Here is a 19,601-nt window from a genome sequence, read left to right as displayed (position 1 = left end):
TGAAGGATAAACTTGACACCAAGTATAATCATCCAAATATAATTAACAGTATATATAAATTCTGTTCTCTACAATAACTATTTTGAAGCAGTAAAAAAAAAAAATTCATCCCAAAGTTACCAAAGATCAAGCCATCATGGAAATGCCTATAGGTTTTAAAATATAAAATATTTAGTGCCACGTGGTCAGAAATGAAGGCTCTAAAAGCAGACATTAAAACCAAAATTTTATACAGTGACTTATTCTCCTTTGGGTAGATACCCAGTAGTGGCACTGCTGGGTCAAACCATAGGTCCACTTTCAGTTCTTTGAGGAATTTCCATAATGTTTTCCATAGAAGTTGTACAAGTCTGCAGCCCAACCAATACTGTTTAAGTGTTCCTTCCTCGCTGCATCCACACCAACATCTACTGTTTTTGGACTTTTTAATAACAGCCATTCTAACTGGGGTAAGGTGATATTTCACTGTGGTTTTATTTGTGTTTTCCTAATGATTAGTGACACTGAGCATTTTTTTATATGCTTATTGGCCATTTGACCTTCACTCAAAAGTTGATTGCAATACAATTCATAATTTCAAAGATGGGGAATCAACCCAAGTTCCCATTAATTTATGAGTGGATTAACAAATATGGTATACATATACCATGGAGTACTACTCAGCCTTGAAAAAGTGAACTAATACAACTTGGATGGAAGTGGAGACTATACTTATAAGCAAAGTATCACAAGAATGTAAAAATAAATACCACATGTGCTTGTTATTAAATTAGAACTAACTGATGAGCACACATGTGCAGAGGGAATTAAAACTCAGCGGAGACCAAGTGGGGAGGGCTAAAGGCCTACTTGACATATACAATGAACATTATTTGGTTGATGGACGCATTTATAGCCCTGACTTAAGCATAGGAAAACTGATTTATGTAGCCCAAAACATCTCTTAATATTTTAAAATTTAAAAAAATTAAATTTAAATATGCTAGATCCAATCACTTATGCATTATAATTAGATGAATTTCTTAATGAATTTAGGGTAAAATGAAATTGTAACTTTTTTGATATCAATATAGAGATAGAGACACTTAAGTGGAGAATACACAACAGAACTGGTTGGTTTAAGATAATGTCATAAAAAGGAAGACATTATAGTTATTTGCCGTTTTGCTTTGGGCCCTTTTGGAAATACACATACTAGACTTACTCTAACTAATAAACAACTATATAACTGGGCAACTATATAACTGGACAAAATATTGAGCACATGTTTTTAGGCCAGGAAACAGATAGTACAACACTCAGAGACTTGAAAGAAGAAAGACAAGTAAGGTGAGCCCTGCCTTTAACCTGCCCGTCAACATTAATGCAGGTTCAAATCTGTGCCCTAAGAGGTGAGTCAGGCAGAGAGAAAAGTCATCTTTCTGAGCTGAAGACACAAAGATTTGGGTTCATATTATAGAAGAAGCTGAAATTTGTAGATGATGTTATTGAAATATGGTAGGTTCTCTTGAAAGAACAAGACCGACTTCATCTTAAGCTTAAGTTTCGGTCTCCTGAAGTTAAGTTTCAGGTTCTCAGAAGTCAGGCCACATGCACATGACACCACCTCAGTGGCCCTTACCAATCAGACACACACAACCTCATGTAGAGGTCACACCCTCCCCCTTAGAACCAGGCCTTCAGCCCAATCTTGCTGTGCTGAGATACTGTAGGCCCAGGTTCTCAAGCTTGAATAAAACTTTCCTGCTTTTGCATTGGTCTCTGGCTCCCTGGTGGTTTTTGGGAACATTGTGATGTGGGCACAACACTCTCATGTTTGGCACCACACATTTTCATGTGGATTTCCTATAAATTTTTGATCAAGTGTTGGTCTGGTCAAGTGAACAATGACAAGTTTAAGGTGTTGACTTGTGTAACTATTGTAGAGTTTAAAGCAAAATAAAGATACCAGTGTTCATACTTTGCTTGGATATGATGGAGTTCCATCTACATAGAGTAGAAACATATCACTGAGCCCCACAGGCATTAAGCTGCGACTCCAGAAATCTTACGTGTTAACATTACTAGACATGCCCTTAAAGTGACCAAATGTCCTCATACTAACGGAGAAGTTCTAAATAGACACAATCTATTCAATAAGAACCAGACAAAAAGACAGAACCTGTTCTCATTTTGCTGAGCACACTAATCAACCTCTATTCAGTTCAGCGCAGATCATACCTTCTTGATAGAAATTATCAAGAAGATATTTTAAAACTAAGACATCATACAATCAAAAAAGAGTAAAAAGGTAGTTCCTAGCCCATGATATGTATTTTAATTAAGGGAACGTTTCTTCTTCTTCTTTCAAAAAATCTTCTAATCAGATAAAAATTTAAAAAATTTAACTTGTTAAAAAAATTATAGCATTTTTCTCATTTAAGCCTAAAATCAGTTTCATTTCATTGATTTGAATATAAAAGTAGGCTGCCATATTTAACAATATAATTGGGCCAGTTGAATATACTTTGATTTCTTCCTTTCTTTATAATATGACAATATGTTATTCAGGTTTATTTATTTAATCAGTCATGCATTATTCTGAATTATGGATGAGTTCTAGGGTATTAAATTAAAATAATAAATCTAACCCTGCATGCAGAACTTGGAAATTACTATGATCAAGGTCTTTTGGAGTGAGAAATATTAAAAACCTGGAGATATAATAAGGAATTATACTTTAGCTACTGGATGTTGGAAATTGCAGTAGTTAACATTCTGCTGCTGGTCACAGACTAAAATCTGGATTCACTATTCTCCAATATTAAATGTTCAATAGCAAAGACATCAAACGTGAACCCTTCCCAGTATAAAAATGACTATAAAAATTGAACCAGAAAAGTCAAACTTATTTATTTAAATTGACATAATATATAAGATAGTCAAACTTATTTATTTTAATTAAGTTTTAAAAAAGTAAGTTCAATATTTTATTTTAATAACTATGGCATTTTGAAATTAATTTAAAGGTATTCCTAAAGGTTTTGAAAATTTTTATATTTTACCTGCATATTTTAGAATAAATAATAATTCATTTAATTATTAATTCCATCTATATAAGAAAATTTTAATTGAAATTGGTGTAACTTAAGAAGAATGTAAAAACTTATACAAAGGAATGACAAATTTATGTTTTATATGTCATAAATTGCATTATTGGCATAACCACTAGGCTGCTAGGTAAAAAATAAGTTATGCACACATATTTACAGAATACATACACAGACATCATTTCTTCTCTCCATACTTCCTTTATCTTATTAGAGTTGACATATTTTGTATTTATTGTACTTTGTTTTTATAAACCTCTATAATACATGCCTTCCTTTTTCAACATGAAAGCATTTAAAAAAATTGTTTCACTTTTTATCGACTTCATTTATAATGATGAACTTTGTTGATTTGAGTTTTTCAAGCTACTGAAATTACCCATATTCAGCTTGGTTGCTTGATGACAGTGAACTAATACAACTGGTCTCACTTAGGATGCAGAGATATTCTTGACATTGATGTATAAACATCTATAAAGATTCCAGTGTCGGACTTCTATTTCTGCAGTTGTGAATTTCCTGTGGTACACATACAGGTATCTTTTTTGATATAATGACTTCTCTTCTTTTGGGTAGACAGAGTGTGGGAGGACGATGAGATATAAAAACTTACCAATTGAATACAATATACCCTGTCCAGTGATGGGCACATTAAAAGCTCTGACTTCAGCTTTACACAGTATTTATACAGTATTTAACAAAATTACTTTGCTTGAAGAGCAGGCCTTTGAGTGGAAAGAGGGAAAATGGAGGATTCCTTAGGGTAGGTGTCCAGGAAGTTTGTCCTGGGTGGTCCTACCTCTCCTAGTGGAAATTGAAGTAGTCCAAGATGAAGGAAGAAGGGTACAAGGTAGAAGAATCATTGAGTCTTGATAATTGCAGTATGACAAGAAAACAACCAAAAAGTTGAAATCATTTATGAGTGTCACTTTTCTCAACCTCTAAGTTCATAGGAAATAACTGACTTTTTCAAGACAGATGACAGCACAGAAGCAAGTGGTATAGTGACACATCCACCTGAAAATGCTATAGCACCTGTTTCTGATGAGGATCTAGGAGATGAAGAAGGTGGAACAGTAAATAATCTGCCAGGTTCTTTTTGTGCACCCGCATAACTTATTCAAGACGTCTGTGATGCTGAGTCTGACTCAGAGGACCTCTCATCCTCTTAAAGGTGACTCCTGATAGTGAAGTTCCATCTATGTCTACTGTGCAGTGACCTCCTTCATCAGAGAAAAAGAAAGAGACTGAAATTGTTCACAAATGGAAAAACACTGACCTAACTGTGCAGCCTGCACCAGGTAGAGTTACAGAACCACCCAATGAGTTCTTCATCCAAATGAGAACTCTCACAGAAATCGTTGAACTTTTTCTTGATAATGAGGTTGTTAAACTCATTGTCACATACTCCAACTTATACTTTCAAGTAAGGGTGTAAATCTTGTCTTTATTAACTCTGAATTCAAATTTTTTCTGGGAATTATTTTCTGAGTGGCTCCGTCTCAGTTCCTAAAAGGCCTGCGTTCTGGGAACAGAGAACAGATGTGCGTGCTGTATTCCTCAGTGCTGCCATGAGACGTGACCACTTTGAAGCAATATTATCTAATTTGTGTGTTGCTGGGAATGCAAATTTGGATTTAGTAGATAAGTTTTCCAAGTTGCAACCTCTTGTAAGCACTTTTTTTTTGAGATAGTCTCACCTCATCACCCTCTGTAGAGTGCTCTAACATCACAGCTCACAGCAACCTTCAACTCTTAAGCTTAAGTTATTCTCTTGCCTCAGCCTCCCAAGTAGCTGGGACCACAGACACCTGCCACAATGCCCAGCTACTTTTTGGTTGCTATGGTTTAGCTGGCCCTGGTGTGTTCGAACTCTCCACCCTGAGTGTATGTGACTGGAGCTGTAACTACTCAGTGAGTGGTTACTGAGTGTTAAGGACACTCAGCCTCTTATAAGAACTTTCAATGAGAGATGTATGAAATTTGTTCCAGTGAAACTTGTTTCACCTTTGATGAATACACGGTTCCTTGTTTTGGCCATTATGGGTGCAAACAATTTATTCAGGGACCATCCATTTGATTTGGCTATAAGTTTTGGTGTGGTGCACACTGGTTTCAGCCATAGCAGGGTAAAAACCCAAATACTAAAAAGGTGTGGTGTTGGTGCATCATTGCTCCTTCAGTTGAGTGAGGCACTTACAGAGGCACCTCCTGAACAATACTGTTTTGTAGTCAATAACTTTTTCACCCACGTTGCACTTCTTGACGAGGTCAGTTCAACAGGACGTCAGATAACAGGTACCGTGAGAAAGGATCACACTGACAAAGCTTCTTTGGAATTGAGTCTAGCTGTGAAGAAAAAAGGAGGCCCATTCGATTATGGAATTGATCATAAAGGCAGTATTGTCTGCAGATGGAGTGATGACAGAATTGTCACTATTGCCTCATCTGGTGTTGGTATTGATCTCGTTTGTCTTGTCAATCATTCTTTCCAGAAACTGAAAAAGAAGATCCAAGATCAGCAGCCAAACATGATCAAAGTGTATAACCATTTTATGGGAGGTGTAGAAAGAGCTGATGACAACACTGATAAGTATTAGGCATCAATCCATGGGAAGAAATAGTATTCAAACCCTCTTTTGTTCTGTTTCAAACAGGCCTTACAAAATGCTTGGGAACTGCATAAAACAGATGATGAGAAGCCAATAGATGTTCTGCAGTTTCATGGATGTTGGCTATGCCATTACCTGGAGACCCACGGTCATTCTCCAGAACCTGCCAAAAGGAAGACCTGAGAAGCGTAACACTGACTCACACCATCAAACAGAAAGCAAGCATGGTGTACTGAATGTCACAGGAACACCACTTTTTAATGTGAAAAATACGATGGTGCCTTACATGTGAAGATGTGAAGTGTTCTGTTGAGTATTACACTGAATAGCAGGTGTCACCACCTTTTGAGATGAGAAACATGCTTTTATACACTATGTACAATGTAGAAGTTTTGCCTAATGTTCCATTTATGGAAGACCACATAAGTCAATAGTAGAATATAATAAAATTTTTTCTCTTCCAAGAAAACCCCAAAAAACATTTTTACTCCTTTAATATTTTGAAATTACCAAAGATTCTAATATTTATTAGTAAACATTGTGTGCAATGGTTGTGTTCTAGTAAATATTTATAGATAAGTAAAATCTGGATTTCACATAATTTCCATGTTTCACACAAATATTATTCTTTTTTGATTACTTTTAACCATTTAAAAATGTGAAAAACATTATTGGCTCAGGGATTATATAGAGAAAGGGAGCAATCTGGTCTGTAGTTTACTAACACTTGGTAGAGGAAGGTTCTGATCTTATTTTTGTAGAGTTAGAGAGTGCTTTCCAATTTAAGAAATACTAAACTTAGACTCAAAGTGTGGAAGGGAATTATGGTTTCTAGGTCAGAATGTAAATTAACAAAATAATTATTGGCTAAAAGAGTACTTAATCAAGTAAAAGGTTGAGAAAATGGAAAATGATCATTCTAGGATGAGCAATCAGCTGCTTAAAATTTACAATGGTGACCGTGACATTTTGGAGAGAACAGAATCCACCTTGTGAGGTTGGCTTGATGACTGTGAAATGTGGAACAGAAGGCTGTATGTGTTGGGACATTCATGTCAACATTCTGAATTGCAGTAGCCACCTTTGCAAAGAATGAATACTATCGATGGTCTAGCATTGTTGAGGTATATGCATAATTGATATGGAATGGCTAAATGGGTAGAAAGCTTAATTTTTATACTTCACATATTAGTCATTTTTGCCCAGGTCTGTGCCTCCTTAAACATTTTGTTTTGACTTTATAACATTTAATCATTTATTTTGCTAAGCAATATTTTCAATTTAATGCGGTTACATTGAATGTTCTCCAAATGTACTGCTTTATGTAATTGGTCGGTTTAATTTCACTATAAAGTTTATTTTATGATGTTTGTAAATATGAGAAAATTATAAATAATATTTTAATAGTCCAGACAGGCTGAATTCAAATTTTGTGTTACCTTTCTTTGTTCTATTCTGGCTTTGGTTTAAAAGAACAGGTAGAGATTAAATAATGTGTTTATATGGCATTCATTTTTAAAAACGAATTTCTTTATTTTATTTTTCCATTCATTTACTCAACAAATATGTACAGAGGGTGTAATCACATCCAGCAATTATCTCTACATTACAATTTCAAAAAAATAGGAGCCTCTTTTTCCTTGAGAATAATCTGAAGTATAATTAACCACCTCTGTAAGAGAGGCACAATACTTTACTGCCCTTCAAATAACCCTGAGTAAATTATTTATTCCTCCATAAAATAGATGGTCAATTGAACACATATCACCTCCTCCCCCTTCCTGCTCTGTGTATTTAGTGCTGAGCACAGAGTATTTAGAGCTATGAGCTATTATTACAGTGCTATTTTCTCCTTTAATGTTACTTTTGACCCCCACATTTGTAATACTATTAAAGGTGTTCTATTAAGGTCAATTTATCTTACAGACAGTGGACTTCAAATGGAAAATCTGACCACTGAATACAAGGAGATATGTAAGAAGTGCTTTAACTAAAGTTTCACTTTCCAAATGAGATTTACTTCATTAGACTGGAGACAGTGCTGCTAATGGATGGAGTTAGGAGATATTGCCTATGCTTTGTAATTTGCCTTCAAAATTGTCTAACACTCCCTTCTGGCTCCATTCCACTGACTTATGTGTGGCCTTTGGAATGTCATGGAAGGAAGCTCCAGGTCATTCATTTGTGAAATGGCAGCATAAAAATCTATAGACCTCACAGAAATTCAATATTAAAAATTATGAAATTTTTGTAAAATGTTAAGTAATACAATTTATCCCTGAGATTAGTGGCCCATACCTTTCAGCAATATACAAATGATCTTTGTGATATTAAAGCATTATTCAAAATCAGTAGCAGAGTTTATGATTTAGAAGACCCGATTTTAAAATTTCTCTTTGCCTTATTTTTCCTTATATAGCAAGAATGAGAAGTATAAAACTAAAATCATTGGCAAGCAAATAAAAGTTTGCAAAATTATAAAATTTAGCCAGCATAATCAGAAACTTAAATACTGATTTACCACTAATTACAAAGCTTTCTGTTAGTCTGCGCAACACAAGTCTAAAGCAGTGATTTATAATTATCAGAATTATTGTTACTCTTACAAATTGCCACGTTGAACAGTTGAATGATTATGTTAAAGCTATAGGAAATGAATATAACCGTGAGATCTATTTTAATTATATCTTTGCTATTAATCTTGTTAGAGCCTATTAAAAGCTTTTAAACATCATTTATCAAGAAAGCCCTTAAAAGACATGGATGGGAAGGAAGGGGTAAAAAAAGATAAATAACTTGACTGTCAGTATGGGCCAAATGTCAACATGTACATGTGTTACTTCATTTAATACTTATCATTACTGAATATAATTGTACTAATAAGAAAATTGGTGTCATAGCAATTAAATGTTAACCCCCAAATCAATCATTTAACAATTTCAATAAAAGAATCTCAACAATAGGTAGGCTCTTACTAGGTAGACACTCAATCATAGCGACTAGGTAGCTCAAAGCCAGTAAAAATCTCTCAGGATGCCACACTGTCATCTCTCAGTAAGAAGTGCTAAAACTTCTATCTTTTTTGCTTTCTGTGTGGGGAATGAGTATACTATCGATTTACTAGAATTTTAAGTATAGTTTTTAAATTCTAATGAAGTTTGAAAAAAACACTTGAAATGTAATTGAGTTGTGCTTTCAATTCTCAAGTAAGTGCAAAATCTCTGATATAGTTAACGAAAGAGTCACTCAGGAATTCTGCATTTAGGAAAATGAGTTCTAATAAGATTTACGTAACAGGAAAAATATATGGGGAAGTTAAATTCTGACCCCATACAGTGACATAAAGAAAATGGAGGTGACTTCATGGGTAACACAAGACGAATACTGTTCTTAGCATCAGAGGCGTGGGAGAAGCAGACGGCAGTAAACTGGCTCCCGCGAGCAGCTCCCGTTGACTGAATGGTTGACAATCTGTAGCACCAGGGTAGGAGTTACAAGTAAAACACAGCTCCCCTATCAAAATGCTACCATGTATTTATATTGACAGCATATTGAGTGTACAAGAAAGAAATACCAAATATACCCATGTTTCTCTCTCACCAACTACTAATAAAGGTGCTAATTAAGGGAAAAATAAAAATAAATTTGAAGATATATATGCTCTGCAAGCAATCTTCCTGTCTCTCAACCTCAGAAGTTTCCTGAGAACAGAAGTAAGTTTCAGTGGTCAACTCAGTGGGGAGAATAATTGAGCCAAAGGCAGTCCTACATTCCTAGAAGAATACAACCATATACTTTCATGGAAGGATATAAGTTCTACCATCCAGGACAAGATGCACTTATAAATGACTTGGGAGTTCTGGTTACGCTTTGTGCCATCAGTCTTAAACCTCTCCAAATCTTAAACAGGACAACTAGGGAAACAGCTACTCTCCTTATGAGCCTATTTTAATTTGTCTTAAAATAAAATACAAAATTCTTACAGTATCATACTCTGAATGCTTCAAAATTTTCGTCCGGATTCTGCTTACCTACTCAAGTATCACTTTCCCTTATGTACCTTTTATATTTTAAGTTTCATACCCACAAAACTATATGCAACTCACATAATGTATGGGGTCATTTCAAAATAATTTCCTGTTCTGATAAAGTTGAGGGTTTTTTTTATGTTCGTTTATGCCAAATAGAGTTCTTTTTTGTTTCTTAATCTACTCTGTCTACTACTATTAATCCAAGGTAAAACTAGGACTATAGGACATTAAGAAGCACTCTTATGTATTCGATATAGTTTATATGTATTTTGGAGATGGAAGTGTTTATGTCTATAAAACATTTCCTCTCTTTGTTGCAGCCGGTCTAAACTCATGTCAGAGTGTGTGTATACTTGAATTAGTTTGCAATCTTTCTGATATCATTTCTCTCTCTGAATACTTTCTTATGCCACCTTGTTCAAAATCTATTTTTTTTCATGTTATATATTAAAAAGCTTCTTTCACAGGAAACATTTTACTAGCGTCATTTGTAAGTTCAATTTCCTTATCTATCAATTCAACCGATAGCTTATACTGCTATTTGCATTGGCTTCCAAGGATATGTGGATGGAAGCCGTAATTCTCAGTTCCAGACACCTAACATATAATTAGGGGGAACCCCAATTAAATAAACAATTACAATTCTGTGTATTATGTGTTATAATTTTGCTATCCCTGGTTATGATAATATTTAGGAGGAATAATTAATGCTCTAGTAATTTCAGGGAGGCTGTTTATAGGAGGTAACATCCAAGTTTATATGTGAAGGAGGAGTAGCCAAGGCCTGAAAAAAAGAATCTAAGTGATTGGTGGGCTGGAGAAGCACAAAGGGACCCACGCATAAAAGGCATAAGCAATAAGAGATAGGAGGACGGGGCAGAACCCCATGACCTCAAACTCCATAGCAGGAGTTTCTACTCAATCTTGAGGACAACATGGAACTCACAGAGAATTGTTCAGCAGAATAATACACATAATCAGATTCTTCTCTATGTAGCTTTTCAATGATCATTATCAATAATTGAATGGTTCAAGGGAGTCATGAATGGAGACAGAACAACTTAAAACAATCTGGTGGTAATTTAAGGATAGAGGACAATGCCCTGTATTTTGTTGCAGGATGAAGGAGAACAGTAAATAGGGCTTGGAGGTCAAATCAGTTACCCGTAATAACTAATTATGTGTGAGACATGGACAAGGGAAGTAGGAAAATAGACCTAGGCTTACAGTTTGGGCAAATGCTCAGACACTTGAAGAAAATAAGGGCTTTTAGGTGGTGAGGGAATTAGTTGCTGAATATAGCATATAAAGTAGCTTTTACTAAAGTACAATGGGATTCTGGTATCCTCATGCAGAGGCTACTCCGCTTAAATGTCCATGGGTTTATCTGGACGTAACCCCATCACAATCTGAGGAGCATACTGAATGCCTATTGCTTTTTTCCTACTATTGGGTCAAAATGATTTTAAGTCAAGGGCCATCTGTGTAATTCCTCCTTAACAAAAATTAGGTGAAAAACATAAGTAGGAACATTTAAGATAATCTCATGTCCTGATAAAGTTGAATTTTTTTTTAGTTTATGTCAAATACACGTCTTTTCCTCTCTCTTGATCACTCTGTCTACCATAAATTGAAGGTAAAACTCTGAATACAGAACTTTAGCAAGTTCTTTATCTTATTATCTGGTGCTGTTTATTTTTGGAAATAAAAGTGCTCATTTCTGTAAAACATTTGGTAAAGTGGCTATGAAAGGAGTGGTGAGTTGATAGCTGGGCCACCTCTTTGTACCAACATACCTGAGTTGTTCCATACAGACTAAGACTGGCTAAGGCCAGGCAGGTTTATATCCTACACACTGGAAATTTCGAAATGAGGAATAAAGTGCCAGTCATGTTCATGAGGAAAACAATCACTTTCACCATTGCTAAAGGAGGAAAAATCCTTCTTTAACATAGTTAAATGCAAACTAATAAATGATTCAATATATATGTCATGGGTTACATCATTAAAGACTGATTTTTATATGTTCCCCAACTGCCTTGCAGGATCAGAATAATCAAACTGTGTTACTAATGGCAGCAATGATACTACTAATGAAAACAGAAGGAATAAGAGAAAAAAAGAAGGAAGGGGAGATATTACCTTATATTTAGCAAGCCAGGACCATTTTTTCCAAAGATATATTTGTATCATAAATGCACATTTATAAAGAAGAATATTATCAGGTATATTATATGATGTTCACTTAATTCATCAGGGAGGGAATTATAAGGACTCTGAGAAAACTGGTAAATGACATTAAAATTCAGAATGTTTGAAAAATAATTCTACAGCTTACTTTTCCTAAGTTCTTCTAGTTTTTCTCTTGGCTATTTTATGAAGCAGATAATCAGGACATATTAACACTAACCTATCCTTTACATTCTGTTATTGTTTTAACAACCTTTCATTCTCAATCAGTGAGGCATGTGATGCTCCTTGACTCACAACTTCTCATACAGTTACATTTTATGGCTTTGGCCAGATTTTTTAATTTAGTTTTTAATTTCAGTGTGGCTGAGGTTTTCACCTTTGCTCTGATCCCAAGACTTTCTCTCTTTAAATCAACAGAGGCAGGGTTGACACAAAGGGAATTAAGATGATAAATGAATCACTATTGCACCTCTTCCTAATTAATTCCCCTTCTCCACCCCTTTGCCATCACAGCAGGGAGTGAACAGAGACAAAGAACAGGAAGCCTAAGGGTGAGAGAGGGTATCTAACAGTGCAGTTCCACTGGACTCCGTGCTAAGTGAGAGTCAAATGTGTGGAAAGGAACAGGGAAAACTCTTGATATCTACTTGGAACCACACATAGTATATACTAAGAAACAATCACATTTTATTGGTATAAAGATAACAAAAAATCTAATGATCGAAACTGTATCAACAGATAATTGTGTAATTGCATAATGTCTGGGTATTAAAATCATGAGTTTTTATTTAAAGAAGTCAATTCAAAGATTTAAAAATAACAAAAAGTTAATGGAAATTATACTAAAGAAGTCCAAAATATTTCTCAATCTCTCTCTCTCTCCTCTCTCTCTCTCTATATATATATAGAGAGAGAGAGCTTTACTTTGTCACCCTCGGTACAGTGCCATGGTGTCATAGCTCACAGCAACCACAAACTCTTGGGCTCAAGTGATTCTCTTGCCTAAGCCTCCCAAGCAGCTGGAACTACTGGTGCTTGCCACAAAGACATGGCTATTTTTAGTGGCAGGGACTTGCTCTTGCCTAGGTTGGTCTAAACTCCTGAGCTCAAGCAATGCACCTGCCTCAGCCTCCCAGAATGCTAGGATTACAGGCATTAGACACTGCATCTGGCCCAAAATATTTTTAAATTGAACAATACAGTTGTACAATAAAATACAATGAATAAAATCTATTTCAATAAATCTCAAAGTAACCACACTCATGAATTTCTGGAGGAATTATATTCCTTCTGCAAGCTGTATTTTATTATTCTGTTTTTAGGACAGCTTTCCCTGACTACCCTGGCTGGGTCAGTCCTGTCCACCCCTGTGGTACCACCTACTTCTCCTAAGTAATAGTTGCAATTTACTGTTTACTATGATGGTATTTGTTCTCTCTGCAGAAGGGGTACATGTCTTATTTCCATGGAAATTTCACTGGGATAGTAAACACATAATAGATAATAGTAAAAAAAATCTTCAGAGGACTGAGCCAATAAATTTTGGCCATAATCTCTTTAAAATTTTTACAAAGTTATCTCAAGTTTCTAGGCAACTCACAATATTAGTTTCCATGAGCCTCCTTTCTCCACACTGGTTGTAAAAATCCTAACGTTGTATCATATTGCTTTGCACACTTGAAATTAGTGACTGCTTATTCACATAAAATGTTTTAGTTTTATTTAGTAAAAAAACACACTTCTCTAATGTACTTAAGATATGAAAGCTATCTGAATTGCTCTTAGACTTACACTACAATTACTTGTATAATTAATTTAAAAATTGTATTTTTGACCTTTGAACAGTTGTATCATCATACCAGACAAGATTGGGCACATTCAGGGTTGTCATAGACAACTTTGGTCATAGACAAAAGTTCTAGCATACATATGAAAACAGAAAATCCATTATTTACTAGTAATTAATTATATGCATAGCTGGAGTTGATTATCATAAAAATAAACATATTATTTGAAATGTTAAAACTGTAAATAAAATGCTTTAAAGACAGAACTTTCTTATACCCTTAATGACCATGTTTTTAAAAATATAAACCGGAAAATGTTTCCATATTTTCTTTACAAAATAATAAGTGATTTTTGAAATAGAAACAAATTGTGCCTGTGTGCATATGCTTGTGTGAGTGTATCATTCTAAATATTGTAACTCATATGAGCAAAACCAAAATGAGTATGTTATGTAAATAAATATAAATATATAATTTATATTCTAATATCAGTATTAGACAAAACTGTGGTAGAAACAAAAAGAAAACTCATTTCTAAGTTATTTTGTATCATCACACTAGCACATAACTTACATTTAATATACTTCTCAGGAATTAATGTTGAAATCTAGACCATATGGAATTGAATTCGAAATGTATCTCTTGTAAATGTCCTCACCTTCAGGCAGGTATTTCCAAAGCTGCCTGGAAGGCTCACAAGAGAGCATGTTTCAGTTGGGTAATAGAGTGTATCTTCTATATAGTATATATTTTTTAAAGTAATTCATTCTTGTGATAATTTACAGCTGACTGGATACATTTGCTGAAGCTATCATGGTATGTGATATATGTTATTTATTCATTATTTTCAATAAATCATCTCACCTCAAATTTTGCATATAGAATATATCATAGGCATAAAAGATTATAGCTATCATGTATTTAAATATGAAAATGAACATCCATGGCTACGCTACTCAGAATGACAATTTGAACAGACATAGTGCTTTGGAAATCTTCGAAGTATAGTACCAATTTTTGTGTAAACCATATCTTGGATTCCTTCATATAGAAATAAACATTAGCTTGGTTTGAACTTTATATAATTCATAAAACTGTATTCTCTTTTCAGTATATATCATTTAGGTAGTCCAATGTTACCGATTTATGATTTATTTATGTTACATATATGTTTTACTTATTTTTTGTACTATATTGATGGGCAGTTCCTGGAAACATATTAAGAATATTTGACAATAAATGGTACATACCTATAATGTCAACTTTAAAAAATAAAAGTGCATACCAATTGAACTTAGATATTTCAATGGCTTCCATTTCTTTCCTACTTCAAAGAAGGTTGATATGAACATATCTGAATGTGTACCTTAATTTGAATATACACACCTTTTATTAGGTACACACCTAGGAGCACAATTGCTAAACTGTTGAATATGAACATTTCCATTTTTATTATATAATTCCAAATTTCCCAAGATGTGTAAATCATCCTACAAAGTCATCAGCAGTGCGTGTGAGCACCTAGTACTCATCCACTGACATAGATTATTGTGTGTTCCTTAAGTTTTCCAGTCTGGAAGGAGTAAGACAAACAGATGACCAGACACACACAAACCTGCCACGTCAGGCCTCTGGAGTAAAGTGTATGTGATGCAGAAATGTTAGAATCAAGGTGGACGTGAGAAGAAGGACAGGATTGGGGTGGGGTGGCTGTGCTCCTCCTGGAGACAGAGAGAGCGCATGAACATCTGAGAGTCTTGTGAAGTGTAAGAGGAACTAACTGCTCCTCACATTCTGTTCATCCCCTATTTACAGATGCCAAATTCTATGTGCACACGTAAAATACACATGTGATAATAATTCTCAGTTCTCTAATAATAGTTCAGTGAAGCCAAATCCAACGTTGGACAATGAGATATAAGTGGCAGTGACATAGTTTCTTTGGGGTCACCTCCTTACAGACACAGGCGCTTGGTTTTTAAATTCCCCTTTCCTACTCTCTGAGAAATGTTAACTGGGGCAAACGTGGGAGCTTGGTTACGAGGGTAGTAGAGTCACCATCATTTTCTTGGTGCTAGATCTCTTATTCTTCGCTTTTGTTTAACTTATATTTATGCGGTATTTAGGGATTGCATTCTCACTGCAAAATAGCTTATAAACTCCATGATGCATCTTTAAAAATATGTTTTCTACAATCCATGCCTGAATTCTTAAAATAAGTAGAAATGATCACCAAAAAAGACATACATTCACTTATCTAATTGTCTAAATTTAAGAAAATCGAAAAATAAAGGTGAGTAATATACATATTTCATAAGCCTTTCTAATAATGCAAAGTAAATAAGAATTAAGATTCATGTGACTAGTCCTTCCCATCTGAACTCTAGTTTGGAAAGTATATTATGAATAAAGATTTCATGTAATATCTGTTTTCCTTTCTAACTAGATGTTAGTAAAATATTTTAGGATTATATTTCCAGGAAAAACTCGAGTTTTGCTTATTTCTAACATTTTTCTATACATAACACAATTTATGTTGAGCATTTTCTTAACCTAAACTCTAATTTGTGCTCCAAAAATTTGGTTTAATGATGAATTAGTATTTCACTTTGAAATACTACTTAGTTAATACAGCACTTTTGAAATAGTGAATGTTTTCAAAACCATGACTTTGCATTAAACTGGCAAGAAAGTTTAAAGCTATTTTTAAAATACTGCCATGAGAAAGATAAGTCCTTAAAATCTGTTATATCATTAATTCAGCACCATTAACCTGAAAGATGTAAGCTTGTACTTTGTAACCTCCTTTTAAGAAATCTTCATGGTTAAGAATAATAAAATCTAATAATATTTAGTGAATTAACATTTATCAAGATCTTTCTTAAAATCTGTGAAATATTTCTTATTAGTCACATATAATCTACAAATTTCTAGTCCTGTAAAATAAACAAAAATAGTTGTATTTTTAAATTTCACGTGTAGCAGAAATGTTGGACTTCAATCTTCACTTAAAAGGCATATAAACGGAATGCTTTGAAGACTATAAAGGTATAGCTTTTTCCACGTAGTGGTAGTGACAGAAATAAGACTAGAAGTCATAAATCCCCATTTCTTTTTTATCTGCATTTATGTATATCCTTAGTAATGTGTGTTTTGCTCATAGCAATTCCTATTTCTGGTCGTTATTTTCACGGTAAGTGCTAATATGATGCCTTATAAAATGTAATTTTGAAGTTTTTTATAATTCTCATAGCATATGACAGGGCTCGCAACTGTGGAAGATTAAATGAGTAAATGAACTTAAATGATAAAGAAAATAGCTGCTTCTGTGTCTAGCACACAAACATTCAGTGGGAAACCAAAATTTGGTTATGATAAGTGTATGGATTTTATTAATATAACTTTCCCATCATTTTCAATATTTTACTTTCATTTTTAGACACTATAGCTAAAAACTGCGGTAGAATACTTCATTAACTTTTATATAGCGTACATTTCATATGTTGCCTGTAATACATTTAAAAATAGTATTTCAATCCCTGTTATGCAGGGGATAGATTCAGAAAGAAAGAAACCAACTAAGCTTATTTTTGTCTTTTGAGGAAAATTTGTATTCAGGAGGAATAACCCTGCATCTTTGAACCTGCAGCTTGGGTCTAATGCAGAGCTCCTATTAACTTTGGTTTCCTGGGGTTTATATGCATCGTAGATGAAGTGAACAAACCAGCTATTAACCACAAAGAAATAAAAACCGGTTGAGTATTTTTCTCATTCTTCTTACTTTTATAGGTGACTTTCATTTCACTTTTATCACTTAGTGTTTTATGTGGCACTGATAGAAAAGAAATTCAAAACTGAACCTAAAAGTACAAAGATGAAGTGACAGAATTGATTTTTTTCTAGTATTTCAGTGAATTAATATTGGAAATAGAAAGGGAAATATTTTGTTCACATTTAGAATTGTAACATTAACAGTATGTTTGCATGGATGTCAAATGGCACCTTTTGTTTTCTCCTAACAAATGCAGTTTATTGCAAAGGTAGCCAAAGAAACATCCTTAATTTTAAAGAGACAAAAAACATCTACATAATCAAAGAGTCTGTGGTGTGTGCCAACTGCGGGAAAAAAAGGAAAAGAGAGAACAAGTGTGAGGTCGGTGGATGAGGGAATGAGGAGTGCAAACAATTACTCCAGCCCTTCATGAATTAGATTCTTATTGTAAACATTTACTCTGGATATACTGCGTGCAGCCTTAGTCTATGTGGACATTATAATTATTTGCAGGTCTATAAAAATTTCACAAATAGACAAGGCTACGTTCTGGAAGAATACTTTCATACAGTTAACAAAAACGAGGTACATTTCTTTATGATTCCATTTTTTTAGAGAACAAACATAGTTTTAATATTGTTCTAAATCTAACTAAAATTAAATGAGGGTTTTTTTTTTTTATCATAGTGGAGATATTTTTATTCTTGTTAGCATTGAGAACTCTATTTGCCTCTTAGAGGAGCTGAAAGCCTTCTTTTGCATATTTATTTATTTATTTGGCCGGGGCCAAGTTTGAACCCACCATTCCCTGTACATGGGGCTGGTGCCCTACTCTGTGAGCCACAGGTGTCGCCCAGAGCTGAAATCCTTCTGGAGCAGGTGGTCAGCCTCCTTGGTAACAGGGAAGAGGGGGCCATGGAATCTGACAAGAAACTTCTGTCTGACCTTGTTGATGCTATCCATTAGGTATAACTCGGATAAAATGTGGCTTGATGGAAGGATTATGCAATTTTTATTTCATAAACTTCATTATAAGAGCAGTTTTGTATCAACAGCAACACTGAGTGAGGAGGTCCGGAGTCGGCACGGAGCTGCTGCTTCTATTTACATACGATCTCCGCCACGGACCACGCTGCAGGACACCCTGCAGGACAGTGCCCCATTTGTTATGGTCTATAAACCACACTGACACAGTTACCACCCCCGGTCCGTGTTGACATTAGGGTTCACTCTTGCACATTCTGTGGGAACTGACAAGTGGATAGGAACGTGCATTCCCTGTGGTAGTGTCAGGCGAGCGGTTTCACTACCCTAACATTCTCTGCGCTCTGCTTGTTTGTCCTACTCACTTCCCTAATCCCTGACAACAGATAACCCTTTTACTGTCTTCATGGATTTGCTTTTGGAGAATGTCGTATGGTTAGAGTCATACACTAACCAGCCCTTCAGATTGGCTTCTTTTTACTTAATAATATGCACTTCAGCTTCCTCCACGGCATTTCCGAGTTGAGCAATTCATCTGTTTTTATTGCTGAATAATATTTCTAAATAGATCTATTTAGTTTATTTAATCACTCACCTACTGGAAGATGTTTTGGTTGTTTTCAAATCCTGACACTTATGAATTACGTTGCTATAACCATCTCCTCACAGGTGTTTATGTAGAAATGTTTTTAATCATTTGGGTAAAAACCAAGGCACATGATTGCTGAAATCATAATAAGAGTATGGTTCGTTTTGCAAGAAACTGCCACACAGTAGCTCAAAGCGACTGTACCATTGTGCGTTCCCACCAGCAATGACTGAAGAATCCCTTCCCCTCCACATCTTTCCCAGGGATGGGTTTTGTTACTGTTTTGGACTGGGGCCACTGTAATAGATGTGTGTGGTATGTCATTGTGGATTTAATCTGCAACATTCTAATGCAATATGGTGTTTAACACCTTTCCTGTGCTAAATGGCAGTTTGTATATCTTTTTCAGCCAGGTGTCCTTGAGGTTGTAAGGACTCTCTTCTAGTTATTCAGTTCTATATACTATGTCGTGTTCAGGCTTTAGATTTCCTTTCATTGTTCTTTGCAATAATGTTACTGCATTTCACTCACTAATTATACTTAC

The 19,601-nt window shown here is 34.7% G+C and overlaps 1 pseudogene; it reads left to right on the top strand.

The window, feature by feature from the left end:
- The first annotated feature begins 3,918 nt into the window (after positions 1-3,918).
- On the top strand, positions 3,919-6,030 carry LOC100945044 (annotated as a pseudogene).
- The last annotated feature ends 13,571 nt before the right edge of the window (positions 6,031-19,601 follow it).

The sequence above is a fragment of the Otolemur garnettii genome, unplaced genomic scaffold, assembly GCF_000181295.1.
Source record: "Otolemur garnettii isolate 467f Iridium unplaced genomic scaffold, OtoGar3 scaffold00036, whole genome shotgun sequence".
Lineage (NCBI taxonomy): Eukaryota > Metazoa > Chordata > Mammalia > Primates > Galagidae > Otolemur > Otolemur garnettii.
The sequence above is the reverse complement of the archived record's forward strand: the minus strand, read 5'-3'. Positions and strand labels throughout refer to the sequence as shown.